Source organism: Lemur catta, chromosome 8 (assembly GCF_020740605.2).
Source record: "Lemur catta isolate mLemCat1 chromosome 8, mLemCat1.pri, whole genome shotgun sequence".
NCBI classification, from domain to species: Eukaryota; Metazoa; Chordata; class Mammalia; order Primates; family Lemuridae; genus Lemur; species Lemur catta.
Genome location: NC_059135.1, coordinates 88,084,193 through 88,105,663, shown reverse-complemented (window position 1 = coordinate 88,105,663; position 21,471 = coordinate 88,084,193). Strand labels below are relative to the sequence as shown.

At 37.3% G+C, this 21,471-nt stretch overlaps 1 long non-coding RNA gene across 3 annotated transcripts; it reads right to left on the bottom strand.

Moving 5' to 3' along the window:
- Positions 1–3,354: 3,354 nt before the first annotated feature.
- Positions 3,355–21,457, bottom strand: LOC123643453. Of its 3 annotated transcripts, none has more exons than XR_006736796.1 (3): positions 21,327–21,457; positions 16,235–16,370; positions 3,355–4,799 (listed from the first exon to the last, which is right to left on the bottom strand). It is a non-coding gene; the product is annotated as an uncharacterized LOC123643453 (long non-coding RNA). The 3 variants fall into 3 exon arrangements; XR_006736798.1 differs by lacking the exon at positions 3,355–4,799 and adding an exon at positions 13,763–13,800; XR_006736797.1 differs by lacking the exon at positions 3,355–4,799 and adding an exon at positions 13,938–13,959.
- Positions 21,458–21,471: the final 14 nt, after the last annotated feature.

Below are 21,471 nucleotides of genomic sequence, written 5' to 3'. Positions count from 1 at the left end.
CTCTTTCTCCAACAAAAATAGTCAGGATTATTTTGAAATAATCCCCGTTGTCCATTGCTCCTTCATTACACGTTCCTGAATTGAATTCTGCTACTTAGCAATAGCCTTGATACTTTGAACTGACACTGGGATGGGAACTTGCTGAAGGCCAGAACAATCCAAATCCACTGGGAACATTTTGTCGTAGAAAATTAAAATTTGGGAATGTGTTACCTGGTGCATAGCTACGGATATCCTCAGAGCTTTTCAGTCACACTATGTGTGTGTGCGGTCAGTGGATGGGCTAGAAAGAAGCCCGTGACTGCTGTGAGGTAAGATGATAGGGATAAAATAGAATTGGCATTCTCTTACAAACCCTCCTCTTTTTGTAGCTCCCTTGGGTTGCCAAAGCTCTACAAGACTTTTAGCTCTCTATTCTATTGATCAAGTCCACCTTTGATGTTCTCTTTAAACATACATCCCTGGAGCAGAAATGTGGGAGGTACTGGGGGTAGGAGGAGAGCAGACAGCCAAGCATCTCTCACCCACCCCCAGCACACTTGCTCCTCCACTAGGAGCATCCCTGCTCCAAACTATCTGCCAGCAAGAAAGCACTTACCTTCATAGAGAGGAAAAAGCACCAGTCCAGGGAGCAAAAACACCTGGGATCTGTTGCTAATGTTATTGTGTATTTGCAGAACATTAGGTAGGCTACACACTTCATCTGTGAAAGGAAGAGGCTTGGAAGGATGAATTCCACCTTTTCACTCATGTCCCGCACCTTTGGATAGTGCTTATGTTTAGTTAGCCTTTATAATAGTAGCTAATATTTTCCCAACATTGGTCCACTTAAAAGTGTTGGCTTATAAAATGTATGCCCAGAAGATAGAAATAATGCCAAATGCCATGTAATTCAGGTATAAAATATCATCAGACAAAATAGCTTTCTTTGTGTATCCACCACACAATCAATTCCTCCTCTCAGTTGCCCACTTGGCAAGAAGAGGTAGATACCCAAACCATTACAATGTCTTCATTGCCACAATAAAATTTGGTGTTGTATTCCAAATATTGAATGTTATTGTTTTACATGTGCACGTTCAGATTCATCCGAATGTGAAAAAATGCAATAAATATCATTACAGTAATATGTAAGCTGCCTTAGGACCATCGCTTTTTATTCTACTGGTAAAGTATAAAGGAGAAATTAACTCCCTTTCAAACAAGAAATCTTAGCCTTTTTGAAATTTTCTTTCTAAGATAACAGTTTATAACTTAGATTAAAAAGAGTCTGAGAGGGAATGATTTTAATGACTTGAGTAGAAGAGGGACAGTTTATTGAAAAGATGATTAGTATGCAGAAGTCAATCTTATTCTTGAAAAAAAACAGACATCAGTGAATCCAAGTTTGTGCATTGTAACAAAACTGTATGTTAAGCTTTTTTACAAGAGCGATCATTATCAATCAAATGAATTTTAGTTTCCAGAATTTTATCAGAAGTTATCATCTGACCCAAAGGAGAAAATGCTAAAATAGGATCAAAGGAAAAATCACATCTTGATTTACAACTCATATTTTCTGATCAGACTTACAAATCCAGCTAAAGTGTTTAATCAATATAGAGCACTTAAAAATGATGTCAGCTACAGAATGCTTTCACCTGAACGCAGTGCTTAAGCTAACTTCCTGTTAAAAAAAATACAGTGAAAATTTTTTTAAAAACTTTTTTTCTCTTTAACATTTATTTCCCTAACTTAAATCTAATGCCTAAGACATAGCATCAAATTTAACCTGCTTCTCTAACTTTTATTGGAGAGGCTGCATAAAAGGAAAGCATAAATATTCAAAAATAGCTGCGTCAGTATTTACAAGCTGATTTGTGGGACTTTGAGCGGACAAGACCTCTGTCTTTGCATTTAGAAGCCCATATTTTACTCGGACTTATCGGAGGTAACCAATAGCTGCTGGGAATATCTCAATCATTTTCCAGATGTAAGGCAATGAATCAAGAGTGTCCAGCTTTCTCTATGTTGATGTTTAGGAATTAAGCCACTTTCACTCAAATATAGAAAACTACGAAGGGCTTTGGTCTAAGTCAGTAACGTCATGAAGGGTACAAATGGAGCAGAAATAAATTGGGTCACTAAACCTTGGAGTAAGTTGTAAGGTCGCTCCTTAAAGTTGAAAGCTGTCAATTAGGATAACTAACCAATGAACACATAAGCGCACTGAAGGAAGTAAAACTCAGTGGAAAGCAACCAAGGAGGGGGAGAAGTGGAGGGGAATAAAGCAACATAATAAGTACTATGAATAATATTTGGGTGAGGTGCACCTGTAGCCAGGACTCCAGCATTACAAAAATGAGCCACACAACTTAAAACGTTTGTACCCCCTTAATATTTTGAAATAAAAAATAATAAAATAAAATAATAAAAAAAGAAAGCACAGTTTCACATAGTCAATAGCAAGTATACCAGGCTGATGGGTCTACTAAGAAAAACATTCTAGTTTCTACAAGCATTTAGATGAATTTATTGATAATCTAGCCATAAAGTAGTTATTAGGGGAAGTTTGTAATGTTTTTCAGATCGATAATCAGTAAATGTGTCAGGTGCTTGACATGAAAGTTTTTCATTTAATTCTCACAAAAGCTCTCTGAGCAAGTATCCCTATCTTTAGTTTACAAATAACAAGAAAGTCAAAGGTTAAGTAAATTGCATTAGGTCACATGGTGAGTGATAGAGCTGGGATTTGAACCCAATTTGATCTGATTCCAGAGCCCAAAAGCTTTCAAGGGAAAAGACATCTCTCAAACACAAAATACATCTTGGGGCCACCATCAAATATAATTACCTATTGCCACTATAATGCCACAATACCTAAAATTGCAAAACCTATTGGTATAAAACAATAAACTTTTTTTTTTCTTCAAACCAACCTATTGGTCAGCTAGGTAGCTTTGCTGGGCTTGGCTGAGCTTGGCTAACGTGATCTAGTCTCACCTACATGTCTGTGGTCAACTAGAAGGGGGACTGGCCAGTCTAGAGTTTTCTCAGCTAGGATGATTTGTCTCTTCCGTATGGTCATTTGTCTTCCGGTAGGCCAGCCTGGGCTTGGTTTCATGATGAAGACAGTGTTCTAAGAAAGAGAATGGAAGCAGGGAAGGCCTCTAGAGACCTGGGTCCAGAACAGGCACACTGATACTTCTGCAATATTTGATTGGCAAAGGCAAGTCAAAAAGCCGATTTAGATTCAAAGGGTAAGGAAATGGATTCCACCACTGGATCAGCAGAGCTGCAAAGTCACATTGCCAAGGGCAGGTACACAGAGGGGCGAAGAATTAAAATGAAAAGAATAGCAGTGTAGACCAGGACTGATTTCTCATCCATTTATTCATTCAGTAAATATTAATTGATCCCTACTATGGTTCAGGCACCTTATAGGTCTCAAGAATTCCAGGGGTGAATATAAAAGATAAAAATTACTCTCCAAATGAAGCTTACGTTCTAATGAGAAAGACAGGCAGTATGCAAAATAAAATAATTAGTGTATGTGTTAGCATAGACTGCCATTAACAAAATATCGCAGACTGCACAGACTGGCTGGTTTAAACAACAGAAATTTATTTTCTAACAGTTCTGGAGGCTAGAAGTTCACGATCACGGCGTCAGCAGGTTTGGTTTCTCCTGAAGCCTCTCTCCTCGTCTTGCCGATGGTCACCTTCTCCCTGTACCCTCAGGTGGTCTTTTCTCTGTGTGTGCGCTCCTGGTGTCTCTCCCTCTGCTTTTAAGGACAGCAGTCACAGACTAGGTCCCCACCTTTATAACCTTAATTATATCTTTAAAGTCACATCTTCAGATATTCACGTTGGGGATTAGAGCTTCAATATATGAATTTGGCGGAGTACACAATTTAGTCCATACAGTATATTAGATAATAAAAATAGCTAAGTGAATAAGGCAGGAAGTGGGATATAAAATGTTGCATGGGGTAAAAGTTTAGATGCAACAGCCAGTAAAGTCCTAACTGAGAATGTGGCCTTTGAATAGTGGAGCTGGTTATGTGGCTTTCGGAGAACATTTCAGGTAGAGGGAACAATAATTTAAAAAGCCCTGAAGAGTCCCTGGGCAGCACCTGACTGGCTCGCAGAGCGGCGTGTCTGGAGAAGTCTGACAGTGGAGAGAGCATTAGAGTGTGGGATGCAGCTTAAAGTGGTCCAGATCAGACAGACCATAGTAAGAATCTGGCTTTTACTCAGAAAGGAAATGCAATGAGAAATCACTGGAGGCTGGTGAGTAGATTTACATAATCTGATTCACACTTTTAAGGGGATTTTTTTGACCATTTCAACAATAGACTGCTGAGAATAACCTAGGAAAACAGTTGAGAAGTATGAATAAGACGTAGCCTGGGCTGAGGGGCACGAGTAACGCTGGTGAAAAGTAATTTAATTCTAATTATATTTAGAACTTAGACCTATAGAATATACTGACAGGCCAGGTATAGGCTGTGATAAAAAGAGAGATGTTGCTGATTTTAAAGTGTCCCCCAGAGTTCACGTGTTAGAAAGTTTATCTCCAATGCTACAGTGTTAAGAGGCAGGATTTGTAAGAGGTGATGAGGTCATGAGAGTTCTGCCTTCACAAATAGATTAATGATGCTATTGCAGGAGTGGGTTCCTGATCAAAGGATAAGTTCAGCCTCCTTCACTCTCTCTTGTTCGCTCTCTTGTCCTTCTGCCTTCTGCCATGGGGTGATGCAACAAGAAGTTCCTCTCAGGATGTGGGTCCCTCAGCCTTGGACTTCCCAGCCTGTAACGCTGTAAGAAAAAAAATTCTGTTATAAATTACCCAGTCTGAGATATTCTGTTACAACAGCACAAAATAGACTAAGACAGAAAATTGGTACCAAGAGGAGCGTTGTTATAACAAATATCAGAAAGCGTGAAAGTAGTGTTGGAACTGGGTATTTAGGATAGAGGCTGGAAAAATTAGGAGGAGCAAGCTAGAAAAGGCCTAGATTGCCATGAAGGGAGTGGTAAGGGTGATTCTGGTGAGGGCTTGGATGACAAGAGCTGTAGGGAGACCCTAAATCTTAAGGGTTACTGAAGTGGTCGTGATCAGAATGGTGGTAGAAATATGGCCATTTTGATGAGATTTCAAATGGAAATAAGCAATAAAGTATTGAAAACTGGAGTAAAGACTGTCTTTGTTATATAGCTGTAGAGGACTTGGTGCCCATGTCTTAGGACTTTGTAAAAACCAGAACTTAAGAGCAATGAACTTGGATATCTGGGATAAGAAATATTTAAGCAGAAAAACATTCAAGGTGCTGCATGGCTTCTTTGGGCCACTTAGAATAAAATGAGAAAAAAAGAGAACTGATTTTTTTTTTTTGAGACAGAGTCTCGCTCTGTTGCCCGGGCTTAGAGTGAGTGCCCTGGCATCAGCCTAGCTCACAGCAACCTCAAACTCCTGGGCTTAAGCGATCCTACTGCCTCAGCCTCCCGAGTAGCTGGGACTACAGGCATGCGCCACCATGCCCGGCTAATTTTTTTTTTGTATATATATTTTTAGTTGGCCAGATAATTTCTTTCCATTTTTAGTAGAGACGGGGTCTCACTCTTGCTCAGGCTGGTCTCGAACTCCTGACCTCGAGCGATCCACCCGCCTCGGCCTCCCAGAGTGCTAGGATTACAGGCATGAGCCACCGCGCCTGGCCTAAGAGAACTGATTTAAAGGTAGAGTTTATAATTTAAAGGAAAACAGAATGGAAAGATTTAGAAAACTCTCAGCCTGACCATTTAAAGAATAAAAAAGGTGTTAAAAAGAGAATACCAAGGGTGTGGCCAAGCGACCATTTGGTAAAGAGATTTTTACCTATTTAACTCTTTTGGAATGGGAATGTTTATCCTATGCCTGCCCCACCAGTGTATTTTGGAAGTAGACAACTTGTTTAGTTTCATGGGTTCACAGTAAATTTTCCTCAGGATGAATTGTGCCTTGGTCTCATTCATATCTAATTTAGATGAGACTCTGGACATTGGACTTTTGAGTTGATTCTGGGACAAGTTAAGACCTTTGGGGCTACTGGGCTGGGATGAATGTATTTTGCATGTGAGAACAACAAGAATTGGGCCAGGGACAGATTGCTATGGTTTGCATGGATCCTCCCAAGTTTATGTGCTGGAAACTTAATCCCCAATGCAACAGTGTTGAGAAGTGGGACCAATCTCCAATGCAACAGTGTAGAGAAGTAGGACTTTTAAGAGGTGTTCAGGTAATGAGGGCTCTGCCCTCATAAATGGATAAATGCTGTTATTGCAGGAATAGGCTCATGATAAAAGGATAAATTCAGTCCCCTTGTTTTCTCTCTCACACACATGCTCTCTTGCCCTTCCTACTTCTGCCATAGGTTGATACAGCAAGAGTGCCCTTACCAGATGCAGGCCCCTCAACCTTGGACTTTCCAGCCTCCAGAACTATAGGAAATAAAGCTCCGTCCTTTATAAATTACTCAGTCTCAGGTACTCTATTATAGCAGTGCAAAAGTGATTAAGACAGATGTCGAAGATGATGCTAGGAATTTTGGCCTGGGTAACTTGAAGGAATGGAATTGCCATTAACAAAATAGGGAAGGCCATAGGAAGGTCACAAGACAAATCATTGTCATTTGCCTGTTTGTTTTGTTTGTTTGTTTAGTTGATTTTATTTGATTACTTGGAGAAAAGAATATCAAGAACTCGGTTTTGGACATTTATCAAGATGGCTATGCCAGGGGTCCCCAAGACTATCCCTAACTTCAAAGATTCACTGAAGTAACTCATAGGATGTAGAATACAGTTGTAGTCCTGGCTAGGATTCTTAACAGTGAAAGGACACAAAGCAAAATCAATAAAGGAAAAGGCACGAGGACTAAAGTCCAGAGGAAACTAGGCACAATTTCCCAAAAGTCCTCTCCTAGTGAAAACACACAGGACAAACTTAATTCCTCTAGCAACAAGTTGTAGCAACATGTGCAAGATTTCATGTACAAGGGAAGCTTGTTAGAGGCTCAGAGCCCAACATTTCTATTGGAGCCTGGTCACATAAGTACCCTTGTCTAGTATGTGCCAAAATCCCAGGCTCCCATAAGGAAAGCATGTGCTCAGTATAAACCACATTGTTTGTAAAAACAATTTAGACACAGTGAGCCACTCTTACCAGCTATCAGTTGACTGGGAACATTTCGAGGGCCAAGTTCTCAGATACCAGCCAAGAGCCAACCATGCTAGCAAACCTTTCTGAGGACAGCTGCTTTAGGCTCTTCTCTGCGCAAACCTCTAAACATATTAATGCAGATGTCAAGTAGACAGTTGTCTATGCAGATCTCGTGTTCAGGGGAAAATTCTTGGCTGAAGATACACATTTGGGAAACATCAGCATAGAGATGGTATTTAAAGTAATGAGACTAGCTAAGGTCCCCTTGAGAGTAAAACAGTGGATGTCCATGCACTGAACTCCAGGGCACGTTAACCTTTAGAGGTCAGAGAGATAAGAAGGAACAAGTGAAAAGGGGAGATAAAAGAAAGGAAAGAAAAGGAATAAACAAAAACCTCAGGAGTAGGTAGAGGTAGAAAAATAAGATAAGCAAGAGTCTAAGCCACCCTGGGAATAACATGAAGAAAGTATCTGATAAACTATAACTGAAGTGAGAAAAGAGTGATAAATTATGACTGAATTATATTTTGATATTTATAAATAATCCACATTACTCCAGCTCTTCACTTGCTTGCAGTGCCTTGGACAAAGATTGGAAAGTGATAGATGGCAAATGAAAATGAATAGATCAGTCACAGTCTTGGGACCACTCAGTCTGTCTCCATCAATGAGCCCTCACTGAGCACTAAGCAAAGACAGTTGCGGAGAAGCTGGTCTCAGGACCATACCTGTCCAGGTGGCAGGAGAGCTATCTGTTTGTGAGGGAAAAATAGTCCAGCCAATAGGAGAAGAAAGAATAAAGGTACAAGCTACTAAATGATTGAATGGATTTAAATTGTTTAGTCTAGTGCCTGGCATTATATATGCTACTGTATTTATCATCATCATCATCACCAACAACAACAAAAACATCAACATTATCCAGGACTGATCTAGTTAGAACAGATTTAACAAACAGAGAAATCAATTGCAATATGATTTAGACTTTCAAGATTTTCAAGAACCACTAGTGCAGGGGTGGGGAACATTTTCATGTTGGAAGGCCACATTAATTTAGCTATAATCAAATAAGGCTGTATTCAAGAAACTTCAACTAGATATACTTAAAAATGTACATTATTTTGTAAAAATCTAACTATGATGTACTTAATAATTTCACAAAATGAAAACTATTTGTTAATTTTAAAGTTAACTAACCTTTTAATGTCTCTGTGGTGTCTGCTTTTTGTTGGAAAGCATTTGAATATTTGGTTGGAGCATGGAGGTCCACAGTTTCAGATGATACTCTAAATGGGTATCAGTCATTTGTGACCTTAAGAGCTCTTTGATTTGGGGTAGGTAGGAGAATGTATATTTGCAGCAATAATGGTGAAAAGCAAGAAAGCATTCTTCAAGCATGTTGTGGAAGGTGTGGGTATTCCACTGTATTTTTCCATATTTCAACTGGATCTTTCTTAGCATCAAACAGTAGATCAACAGCATCAAACTGTACAATGTCATCTACTGAGACCTCAATCAATTCCACCTGTAGTTCTTTAGGTGCCTTCATGATGTCAACTAGGTGAGGCTGAAATGCTAATTTGAATGTTATGTCATGATTCTCAAAGTCAGTGTACTTTTCATTGTATTCTCCAATTAATAGATCTATAACAGCTGTGTATTCTTCAGATGATTTGCTTATATCATTCTGTTTATCCATGACCTTTGCTAACTGGGGAAAATGTTCATCCAAAATTTCTTTTTGGAGAAGAAGTATTTTGAAAAAAGATAGCTTTTTTGAAATGCTTGGATTCTTTGACACATATCATATATAGACTTAGTTTTACCTTGCAAAGAAATATTCAAGTTGTTTTGATTTGACATGATATCTTACAGAAATGCTGCATTCCTATAGAAATCTTCTTTCAATAATTCACATTGCTGATTCTGTTCTTCATAAAATTTAACTATCTGTTCTTGCAGAGACAAAATTTTAGCTAAGACCTATCCCTGCAATAGCCAATGCACTTTAGAATGATATAGCAAATCCACACTGAATACCTCATTGTACAACTTTAGCATGTTATGAAACTGAAATGCCATGTTGCATTTACATGGACATAGTTAACAATATTTATAATTTTTTTTTGTAAAGTATCACTTAAAATATTAGCTTTAGCACAGAGATTTTGCTGATGCAAGAGAAACTGAAAAGAAATGAGACTATCTGTATCTGTTAATACTTTTTTAATCTGTGCAATAAACCCTTCATATTTTCCTGTCATGGAAGGTGCACCATCTGTACAGACACTCATTAAATTTACCAAATTTAGTCCAACTTCATGAAATTTATCTCAAAATTTGTTGAAGATATCTTTTCCCTGTGTTCTGTTCTTGCCCAAAGCAAGTAACTCTTCATAGCAAAGAAAATCTTCTGTTATGACTCAAATGAAGAATAAAACCTACACTGAGTCATTAGTATCAGTTGATTCATCCAAAGTGATAGAATAATATATATTGTCCTTTTGAAGTATTGCATTCTGTTAAGTTGAAGGCTAATTCATGCTGCCAATCAGTTGTGATTCTCCTTGAAAAAGCCAGTTGTTTATGCTTTGAAATGTTATCATAGTCTAAGTATCCTTTGACAATGCTTTCTTTCACAATTTCTACATCACTGAATGGCTGCCCTTTCCCCCAAGTATATAAGCTACTTTATAAGTTGCTTCAGTGGTGTTATTTCCAGATCTTATTGCTGCTTGAAAGAACTGTCTTTGCTTTTGCTTTTCATCTTTTAATTTCTTCAATGCAAGCTTTCATGCCTCTCCCTCTAATTTAAAATATTTGTGGTCCTTATGAGTGTCATAATGCTAATGAGCATTGAATTTCCTTGATGTTGACATTGCAGTATCACAAAGCAAGCAAATCATCTTATCTTTAGCACAAACAAGATAATATTGCAATTCCCAAGCCTCATTAAATAATCTGTTTTCTCCCTTCAGCATTCTCTTGATCTTCTTTGACATGATGGGCTGTTAGACAGACAGAATTAAAAAATACTGTTGAGCTGTGCAACTATTTACAAATTCCACTTCCATCGGGAACACAGTGCATCATTGTCAAAAGCTGATAACAGAGTGGCATTCTTGACCCCCATAAACTCTTGCCAACCAGCCTCGTTTGGTAGTGGCACCAGTCAGGCAGGTGAAGTTAGAAGTAAATCATGAGGGTAGCAGCCATCGATTTACCCTTATGGCTTACTAATGTTCTAATTGTATCGGTCGATCAGGGAGGATTATTTCACTGAAACTTATTTTATTCTTTGGAATTTTAAATACATTTATTTTAAAAATGAAATAAAAATATAAAGATGAACAAAAATATATTAATAAAAATAAAAGAACTTGTTCTGTAAAATTTGGATTCAGTCAAAAGGCCACAGGTAAGGACCTAGAAGGCCACATGTGGCCTTAAGGCCACAGGTTTCCTACTCCGAGATAGTGCATTCTTATTCCAAACCAAATCCAAATATAACATTCTGCCCTTAGATACCTCATACTTATTCTAATACCCTCGAATTTACTTATACAGAATGGAATTCCATAAAGTCCCAGTTTTATTTGTTTATTGTACTGTTTAGGATTTAGCTTTCAGAAAACCTATAAGAATGTGAGTGCTTCCTTAAATGTTGCACTGTAGGCACCTCACTCACCTAATCCTAGTCCCACCTTGCATGTAATAATGTGCTCAATTAATGGTGGATATTCATATGATAAATGAAAGAACTAACTAAAGAATTGGGACCGGCATCATCCATTGAATTTGGTTTTTTTCTTTCATTGTCTTTCTGTCTCCCTCTCTTTCCTTCTCTTTCTCCTCTTTATTTCTCTTTGTCCTTCTTTATTTTTCTTTCTTTTTGTTGCTGTTAGAGAGAATTTTAGGGTTTATCTAGCATTGAAGTTGGGCAGTCAGGTTGAACAAGGAATCACTATAAACACTGATGTATTTTAGAGCAGTGATTTTGAAATTGTCGGCTGCAACTCATTGGTGGATTGTAACATCTCTTTTTGTAATTTATTAATGGAAATAGAAAGGAATAGTTTAGGCTAGGGTAGTTTAGAAGAGAAACTAAAAGATAAGAAAATAAAATATCATTGTATATTTTACATAGTAAGAGTAAACACTATTTCCTGAAATTTTGTTTGAGAGTGTGTGTGAGTGTTTGTGTGTGTGCACTACACAACAAAAAAAATGTATTTCATGCTTGGTCATGGTCCAAAACACTTAAGAAACACCACTCTATAGAAATTGCTGCAAATGATCATTTTGTAAAGCAGAAGACCATTGTCTTTATAATCAGCCTAACCCAAAATCACAAATATATAATAATGAAACAGTGCATAGTAAATACTCCTGCTGTGATTTCCACACAGGTTCCAGAAGCTGCAGAAGGCCTCTCTGTATGAGGTCTCATCAGGCTGCTGCCACAAAATGCCAGGCTCAAATGCCATGCAGGCGCTTTCACATGCACAATTGGCTCATTTTATTATCTGGATCAGAAATGGTGACTATTGCCAATTCCTAACAATAGGCTTAGCATTTTTATTCAAACCTCAGTGGATCCTCATACTTTTTGAGTAGCATTTGTGAACATCTTGGACATGATTAGTACATCATCTGGCTGGAAACACAATTTGAGGTCTGGAAGGAGACATATGCCAAATCAAATTCCCTAACAGGAAGCTCTTTGGGCATAAATTTTGCAAATCACACTGGGTACAGTATCAGGTTAGTGACGCATTGTTTGCCATCAGACTCAAGAGCTCCTAGGACATCACAGGGGCTGGTTACAGTAACTGCAAAAGATCACAGAATTCCAAGTATTCCTCTAAAGACTTGCTTCCTGGAAATGCCCGAGATGCATCTAGCCCCCAAGTTTCCAAACTAAAGTCCAGGCCCAAATGAGGGTGCTGCCATGTTTTGTGTGGTTGAAATAGTGTTTTATAACTTGTACACTAGTTAAAAATTGGGTGATTTCACATGAAATCATATTTCTAGATTCTGTTATTTTATTTTAGTTTTTTAATTGACAAGTGATAATTGTATACATTTATGGGTACAATATGATGTTTTGATGTATGTATGCATTGTGGAATGATCATATCAAGCTAATTGACATATTCACCACCTCACCTACTTCACATTTTTTTTGTGGTGAGAACATTTAAAATCTATTCCTTTAGCAATTTTGAAATACACAAATATTATTCTTACCTCTAGTCATTATGCTATGCAATAGATTACTAAAATGTATTCCTCTAACTGAAATTCTATACCATTTGACCAATATCTGCCCTCTCCTCATTCCTCCCAAGCCCCCAACCTCTCATAACCACCATTCTACTATCTACTTCTATGAGTTCTACTTTTTTAGATTCCATGTTTAAGTGAGATTATGCAGCATTTATCTGTCAGTGCCTTATTTCACTTAGCATAACATCCTCTGGGTTCATCCAGGTTGTCACAAATGACAGGATTTGACTTCTTTTTCAAGGCTGAATAGGATTCCGTTATGTACATATGCCACATTTTCTTTATCTCCTCATCCATTGATGGTTTCCTAGCTTCTCTTGAAGAAAATCAGAACATATAACAACTGGGCTGAAATTCTATTACGGCACGAAACAGCTGGGTCTCTGTAGCAGCTGCCTTCTTTTAATAGGCAAACCTCCTCCCACTGCTCAATATAAGAATATCCACCAACACTTGCTTCACTCACTTGCTTTACCCATGAACATTTTAATTTGCTATCCATAATCTGTCAACATGGGTAGATTATGGGCCGATGACATGAAAACAGAGACAGGTACTATTGGAGGGGTTAAAGCGGGGAGATAACTGAGTCAACAGCTTTTACACTTGCCCTATTTCTCAAGCTAAGCACATAATTTTCTGTTCATTACAGCTGCTCGGTAAACGATCATTGATGACTATTTTACAGATAAACACAGTGAGTAGTACACAACAATGGAAATCAGAAAGCCAAGTATTCTGGCAGGGAGGAGCCTGGAAAACATCATAATTCCCTGTACATATTTCCCTTACCTAGGAATTTAGTTTTCATGCTCCTTTTCTAAAAGTTGAAAAAATATCTTATGTGTAATTTTTTAGGTGCTACAATTTAAAGAGTCCAAGTTACAGTGTTAGAAGAATAATGCTTTCATCTTGAATATCACCCAAATATTTCATTGGTTCTCTGAGCGGGAAGCTTTTATTCATAGTTTGCAGCCCAGGAATCACTTTCCTGGTTCCCACAGTTGTTCAAGTCCCACCTCAACCACACGACTCACCAGTCCTGAAGCCTCTGCTGACTCTATTCTCTGTATTATGGCAGCTTTTTCTATCTTTTTTACTCTTTGGTGGGGAAGGGTACTTATTATAAACTCTTTCTAGATTGGTTTCTATGCACTGATTCATTAAATTAATATTAATGTGACATTTGTAAGACAGTGAACTAATTAGTATCAAGTTTAGAAATTGTAAGCCAGGAGTGGTAGCTCACACCTGTAATTCCAGCACTTTGGGAGGCCAAGGCAGGATGAGACCAGGAGTTCGAGACCAGCCTGAGCAAGAGTGAGATCCTGTCTACAAAAAATAGAAAATTAATTGGGCGTGGTGATGCATACCTGTAGTACCAGCTACTCAGGAAACTGAGGCAAGAGGATCACTTGAGCTCAGGATTTTGAGGTTGCAGTGAGCTGTGATGATGCCACTGCACTGTAGCCCGAGTCACAGAGCAAGACCCTGTCTCAAAAAAATATATATATAAATTGTATGAAACCAAGTCCTTACTTCTTAGAAGTGGCATTCAACTGTAAATAACACCCAATATTCCCACAGTCATCAATTCAAAACTGAGCACATAATAAGCCCAAAGAAAGCGTCTATTAAAAAAAATTGTTGAACACAGAAAATGAATGAGTGAATGAGCAAATGAATAAATAAACAGATGGATTGGTGAATAATGCATTTCTGTGTCCTTTGGAGTATTCATGCTTTTATTTTTTTTTTTAATTTTACATCTGTACTATGGCGTGCCAAGCTACATTCAGAACCATGAATTGCTCCAAATCTGACAGTCCTGTATTATGCTACTCTATTTCTGTGGCTTCCATGGTAACAAGAATAAATTCAGAACAAGAAGAGAAAGGCAGCCAGACGTGGATGAGAAAACATAGAGGATTAGGAATCCATAGACTGTTTCTGGGTCCAGAATCTTCTACCACTAACTGGGTGCATTTGATTGTAAATTCTGTGAGAATGGCTTATTGATCTACTTTATGACTCAGTTTCCTCATGTGCAGAGTAACAAGGGTAGATTAACACCAATCTTAGAATTCTTCTGGAAGTTACTTATTACAACTTTAATTAGACTTGAAAGCACCATGGATAGGCTTTCCAACATTTAAAGTGACAAGAAGAAATGATAAATTCTAATTTACAACAAAAGGAAAGAAGGAAGGAAGGAAGGAAGAAGAAAGGAAGGAAAAATTTCACCATTCTGTTGTTATTGTTGTTTGGAGTCTTTCCCTATTGTGACTTTTGTTTCATGGTGCTGATAATAATCAGAAAAGCCCTCCTTGCTTAACTTGCACATACAAAATAACAAAATTATTCTCTCTCTTTTTCATGTTCTTTGATCTGATCAATCAGGATAGGGGCTTGCTGCTTCTTGAATTGAATTTGGTTGACTTGTCTTAGAATGTTTTAAAAAATAGGATAGGTTCTTGAGTTTATTTATTTATTCAATCCATACCTTGTTCAATGTAACAGGCAGTTTTAGAAACTATCCTAGAATGAGACTCATTATTTCATAAGAGGTATAAATGAAGTGGAGATTCTTAAACATTAGCATGTCTTAGAATCACCAGGAGGGCTGTTCAGACATGGATTGCTGGGTCCCATCCTCAGAGCTTTTGATTCAATATCTTTGGAGTGGAACTTGATAATTGTATTTGTAACTACTTCCCAGGTGAAGCTGAAGCTGGTGAGGAAGGAACCACTCTTGAGAACCACTTTTCTACCATATATTGCCTCCCTTGGGAGTTATTTGTAGCCACACCCAAAAAAAAAAAAAAAAAAGCCAGGATCCATCAGCAAAAATAGTTTATATCCAATAAAACTAAAAGATTTCTTAGAATTTAACTTGTCCAGTAATAGAAAGGGTCAGCTTTCATGCAATGGGAGCCTCCCAGCACCTGGAGATAAGGTAGCCACCACTTAGGAGTTCTAAAAATGGAAGGTCAAAGTAAAAGACCTCTAAAGTTTTTACATCTCTAGGCTGCTTCAAAATTTTGAATGAGAAGCAGAAAAAGTATATTTCATGAGGTTTATGTAGCAAATTTATACCCTATCCCATTCTTCCTTATTAATGTGAGCTTGATCTTTTTTGCAGCTGTTTTTAATGTACTTCAAAAATTGGGGCTCTATGTTCTTCATATCCACAAATTTAAAATGATGCGAGAGCAATAGAACTGTGTTTGGAAGACGCTTGCTTTTATCCATCCATCGCACACTTCAAATAAGTAGGGAGCTTAAAAAGGTCTTCACTCCCTCTAGTCTGTATCCTGACTGACAGAGAATAAAAAATTTAAATGAGAGAAAATCAATTATTGATCAACATTCTTTTTTCTCAGACACTTTTGTGCAGTTACACTATACTAGAGTTTACTTGGATTTTAACAGTGTACATCTTACTGATTGATTTTGTTTTATTGAAATAAGATTGTAAAGCTACTACATCTACTTTAACTCTTGACCTTCAAGGAAATGTCATTTATGCCAAGAAAAGAGCCAAGTTATATCATCATATAATTCTCTTTTGAAATGTTGCTGTCCTTTTATGTTTAGAGAAAACATAATAAGCCTTCTCTTGAAAGCCTTTTATGAAATGTCTCTAACAATGAGAGATTTCAGCAGATTTTAAATATCTAAGTCACAGATTCAATACACTTGCCTTGAGGGCCACCTGTCTATTTGAAGAATTCATTTATTGATTTGTTTTCACGACTTTGCTTACCGAATCTTCATTGTCACACCCCATGTGCATTTTAAGGATGGAGAGGAGTAGAGGAGGACTGCGCATGGGTTTCAGGCTTTGATGCAGACATGAGAGTTTCACCCTGCTGGCTCCTTTTCCTTCTCTTTTCGCTTGGCTGCAAGGAGAAAACCACAGGACAATGTGCGGCTCAAAATGCCAAATGGACAGTATGACATGCAGTTGAGAGTCCCCTTTCACACACTGGGAAGACTCATTAGAACCGGTAGCAGGAGGCAAACCAATGGCACATAAGAGGAAAACTAAAGGAGATAGTGGTGGAGTGAAAAAGCCATGAAAAGATGAACTAATCAGAAGAAGCAGGGAGTAAAAGCTTTCAAAAAGCTTTTTCTGAGCCCAAGATTTGAGACCCCACATCTTGTAGGATTATGTATATGTACACACATATATTATTAATATATTGGCAAACATTTCCAAGGAATCTACATACAGCACTACATTTTAATCCAAGTAGATCAGCATCTTTCTGCAAAAACTGTAACTTCCTACATTGCTATAATATTATCAGCACTCCTAATAATTGAGCAGCAGTCAACAATAATTCCCTAATATCAAAACCCAAGAACTTTTAATGGCTGAAATCCTATCAATAAGCAATATAAAAGACATCTCCTCAAAGTGTAGTTAAGAATTTTAGTTTAAAAGTGTTGATAATAGTTGAGTATAATGACAGGTGTTCCAGTTTGTCCTGGAATATTTTAACTTAATTCTCAAATTCTGAATTGTATTTTAAAATAAATTTGTTTTAAAAAAGTTGATCATTGGATATTTTTTGCCAATCATTTTTGTTATTCTTTCATAAAAATTTTGATTTTTATCAATATGCTTATAAATACAAAGAGTTACATTTTTTATATTTTGTTGATAATAGTAATATGTTATTACCAAGCCTTTCCTGAACAGTGACAGTGAGAGTTCCCAAGAAACCCTATAATCAACAATCTTGGGAAAACGTCCTCATCTTTGGAAGAACAAACCTACAAGCTCTTAAATGGGCATCAGAATAAAACTGTTAAGGGAAAAAGGACAGACAGACAAAGAAAACAATAGGAAACATAGTAATGACACTGAGAATATAAAGAAATCAATTTCACTACCATGAAAATTTTTGAGGTGAAAAAAGAATGAGTGAAAATTTAGGAAGCAGTCAATTCAGAAAGAAATATACAAATAATATGTCTGCATTATTATTTGAAATAATTTAGCTGGGCAATCAGGCACAAAGAAAATGTGATCTGTAATAACATACAATCTACTAAAAAGCTATAGTCTTTCTTTTCTCTCTGCTCCAAACACAATATTGGTGTCAATCATCTTCCCATGTGTTCATGTTCTCTACAGACAACACAAGATGTGAGGCCGTTTTAAACATCTTTGTATCTCTCACACAACCAAGCAGCACAATGCTTTTCACATAGTAGAGACTCAATATTTGCGTCTTTCCAGTTGATAAGGATAGAAAACCTCATTTCATTTTAACTTTTGTGATATCAAATCTAGGCCACTAATAAGTACTCCCAGGAGTCCTTCAGAGCATTAACTTTTCTTTTTGAGAATTTCTGAGCTATAAAAGCAAATGAGCTCCTTGTCTTTAAGGAAAGAGGAATAGATGGTAAATGTATTCTCACAGTAGCCCAAGATTGCACTGGAGTGTCCCAGACTCTAAACAATGACAAAAAGTGCATTAACCATAAGATCAAGATGCCTAATCAATTTGCAAGCACATGGAAGTGCTCAGAATGATGGGTAATAACCAGCTTGACTTTGTGACCAACAAATCATGTTAGACCAATTCAATCGCCTCCTTTGACAGAGTGGCAGACCTTGTATGCAAGAAGGAAGGGACAGACATAATATATTTTGACTTCAGGGAGGCTTCTGACTCTGTTCCACATGACATGCTCATCCACAAGATAGAAAAATATGGCTTGCTGTCAGAGATGGATTAAATTGATTAGAGAGGTGGCTAATTGGGAAGAGAAGGAAAGTCACAGACTGCACAAAACACAAGTGCAAAGCCAATATGCTGCTGCTTTGGGTCTGGATAAATTCAAGGGCAAACAAGTATAGCAGGCAGGCCAGACTATAAATAGAACAGCTCATGTCTTTTAATGGCTTCTGTCCCAACTATTGGGACACTAGAAAGTGCATAAATGGATGGACACTATGTTCCTGTACTCACAGGAAAGTAATTATTTTAGATTAAAGCTTTGTATCTCCCAAATATACTACTAACATGCAAAAAAACAGATGTAATAATTTTCTATTAAGCTATTAAGGATAAATCTGCATCAAGGATAAAGTTGAAAGATCTCTCCAGATACGACAGATAGAATGGGATTAGGAAAATAAGATGGCTTGTTTTCAAAAGGAATAAATAGGAGAGAAAGCTTGGAGGATGTTAGATAGCCAATGGCAGAAGCAATAGGGACTTCTACTTGTCCAGACTATTGTCAGAGGTGACCTGAAATTAACTGGTTAAAATTTGACCCTAAATTCAGTATTTAGGGCAAGCCAACCAATATTTTGAACTAATCAGATCAACTGGAGGGGCCATCATAAAAATTTGGTCATTAATTGAGGAATCATTTATTATTAATACAACAAATCAGCCAATGACTAAGTCCTTACTAAACACCAATTACGTGTCCATCATTGCTAGGCACAGCCTCTGCAAAGATCTGTGGCACAAAAAGAAAATAGCTATGAAAGATAAAACTTATGTATTCTAATCTCACCTCTCTCTAATATCTGTAATTTCTTTCTCTCATTTGAGCCTTTAAATGTATCCTGGTCCCTTTCTTTAAAAACCTTCGACTGATTTTATCATGCATGATGATTTTTGTAAAATGTCTGCAAATTTTTGGCATTCCTCCCACGAAAAGGTGGAGCCTAATTCCTCTCCCCTTAATTGTGGGCTGTACTTAGTGACTGACTGCTTCTAAATAAATTGAATATGGCAAAATGATGGTATGTCACTTTGGTGATTAAGTCATAAGAGGCACAAAAAGAAAAATATTGATGTACTGGACAATTAAATTAAGAACTTCTACTTATTAAAATATATCCAACAATATGAGGAAAAAAGCCACAGAATGTGACAAGTAACCATATGACTATTCAAAGGACTTACATCCAGAAATAACACTGAAGTATAAATTGATAAGATAAAGACAAATGAATAAAAACAGTGGACTGAGTATTTAACTAGATATTTTATAAAAGAGAAAAATCCAAATGACACATATACAAAATGCGATCAACTTCTTTAGTAATCAGGGAAATGTAAATAACTGTAGCAAGATACCCATCCAAATGGCTAAAATAAAAATCTGAGAAAGCCTAGTATTGGTGACAATGTAATACAGTATTAGCTAAAGCTCACAACAGGCATACCCTATGACTCAGCAATTTCACTTCAGTAAATATGCCACAGAACATGGGGACACATAGACACTAGGATATATATACAAGAACTTTAATAGCAGCATAGATTTTTATAGCAAGAACTCAGGGAAAAATTATTTCAGCAGCATAATATGTTTTATTTATAAAGTACAGCAATAAAAATAAACGAACTAAAGCAACGTACATCAGCTTGGATGAATCATATAAACAGTGTCGAGTGAAAGAAACATGACACAAAAGAATATATGTATCATGTAAATCTGTTTATATTAAGTTCACAAAATCAAAACTAAACAGCAATGTCAACCAATGCATATATTGGTGCTAAAATTATAAAGCAAAACAATGCAGTGATTACCATAAAATTCAGCATAGTGGTTTCCTCCCCCAGGTAGAGAGATCATCCAAAAGGAACATATGAGAAGCTTCTGAAATGCTGACAGCATTCTTTCCATTTCTTGACCTGCATAGTGGTTCGTAGATTTCACTTTATAATTAGTCCCATGACACTGCTTATTTATGTTTTATGCACTTTTCAGTGTGTTATATTTCAAAATAAAAAATTTGCAAAACAATAACAACAAACTCACAGCACAGCCCCACAAACTCAATTCCCACAACTCGATGATAATTGCTCCCTGGGTTTTTTCCCAAGAATCCCACAAAATAGTAGGGAAGACATTCATACTGTGTCAATCCTGTTTCATTCCATCGCAAATATTCATTAAGCAAATATTAATGGACTCCCTGCTATGTGACAGGCACTGTTCTAGGCATTTGGAATTACAGCAGTGAAAAGTAAAAGATAAATCTCTGCCCTTACTCACTGAAGTTATATTTTAGTTTGAGTTTAAAATGAAGATCTATTTTTAGCAGTTATGATTAAAAGACTAAAGTGAATCTAGCCTCAGGAAAGATTGCATCCAGAGACTCAAATAGCATCATGACTCTCTCTCTCCATGTCTCTATTTCTTACTTGGTTTAAAGTTGTATTTTGGCCTCATTCCCTCAGGCCCCTCCATAAGTTAGGGGACATAGCCATAATTAGATTTTAATCATATTCTTTCAGCTTGCACTACAAGAGGAAAGAAAGACCATCTGTCCCCAAGCATCTATATATAAAAATCCCAGGAAGACCTCTGATTGGCCACTTTAGGATGGTTATTTCATAGAGGAGCCAATCACTGAGGCCAAAATAATGGTGTACTATGATGGGCCAGACCTGGATCTTATACCTAATCCTGTGATCAGAGAAACCTGGTGCTGAAACTGGCAGCTTGCTACAATGGCACGGAGTAGGTGAAAGGAATTCTTAAAAGAAATATTGCTGAAATTAGAATGGAGTGAGTAGTGCTGGGTTGACAAAAACAGTTGATATACTCTCCAATAACTAGACATAATGCAGATCAGATCAGGCTATTTTAAGTGCAATCATAAAAGAAAAGAAAAGAAATAAAAGCAAAGAAGCCATAAATCAAGCACAGCAGGACCACAGAGAAAGGAATAGTTATTTCTAACTAAAGGATCAAGAAAAGCTTCACACAAGACCTGCACCCATCCTCCCTCACCCCGCAGAGCCAGGTCCCAAAGCCACCCCTGAAAGAATGAAGCTGAACATTTTATCCAGAATTAAAGAAGCACCAACCTGAGGGGAACGTTAAGGTCATGCTGTCTGTCCTAACGCATTCTGAACAGAACCCGTAACGGGAGGACGATGTTCCAGGAAGGCAGCCCCGTAATCTGTGCCAGGAAACAGGCCCAGGGTTTAATTGTCCTTATCTGCCTGGCCA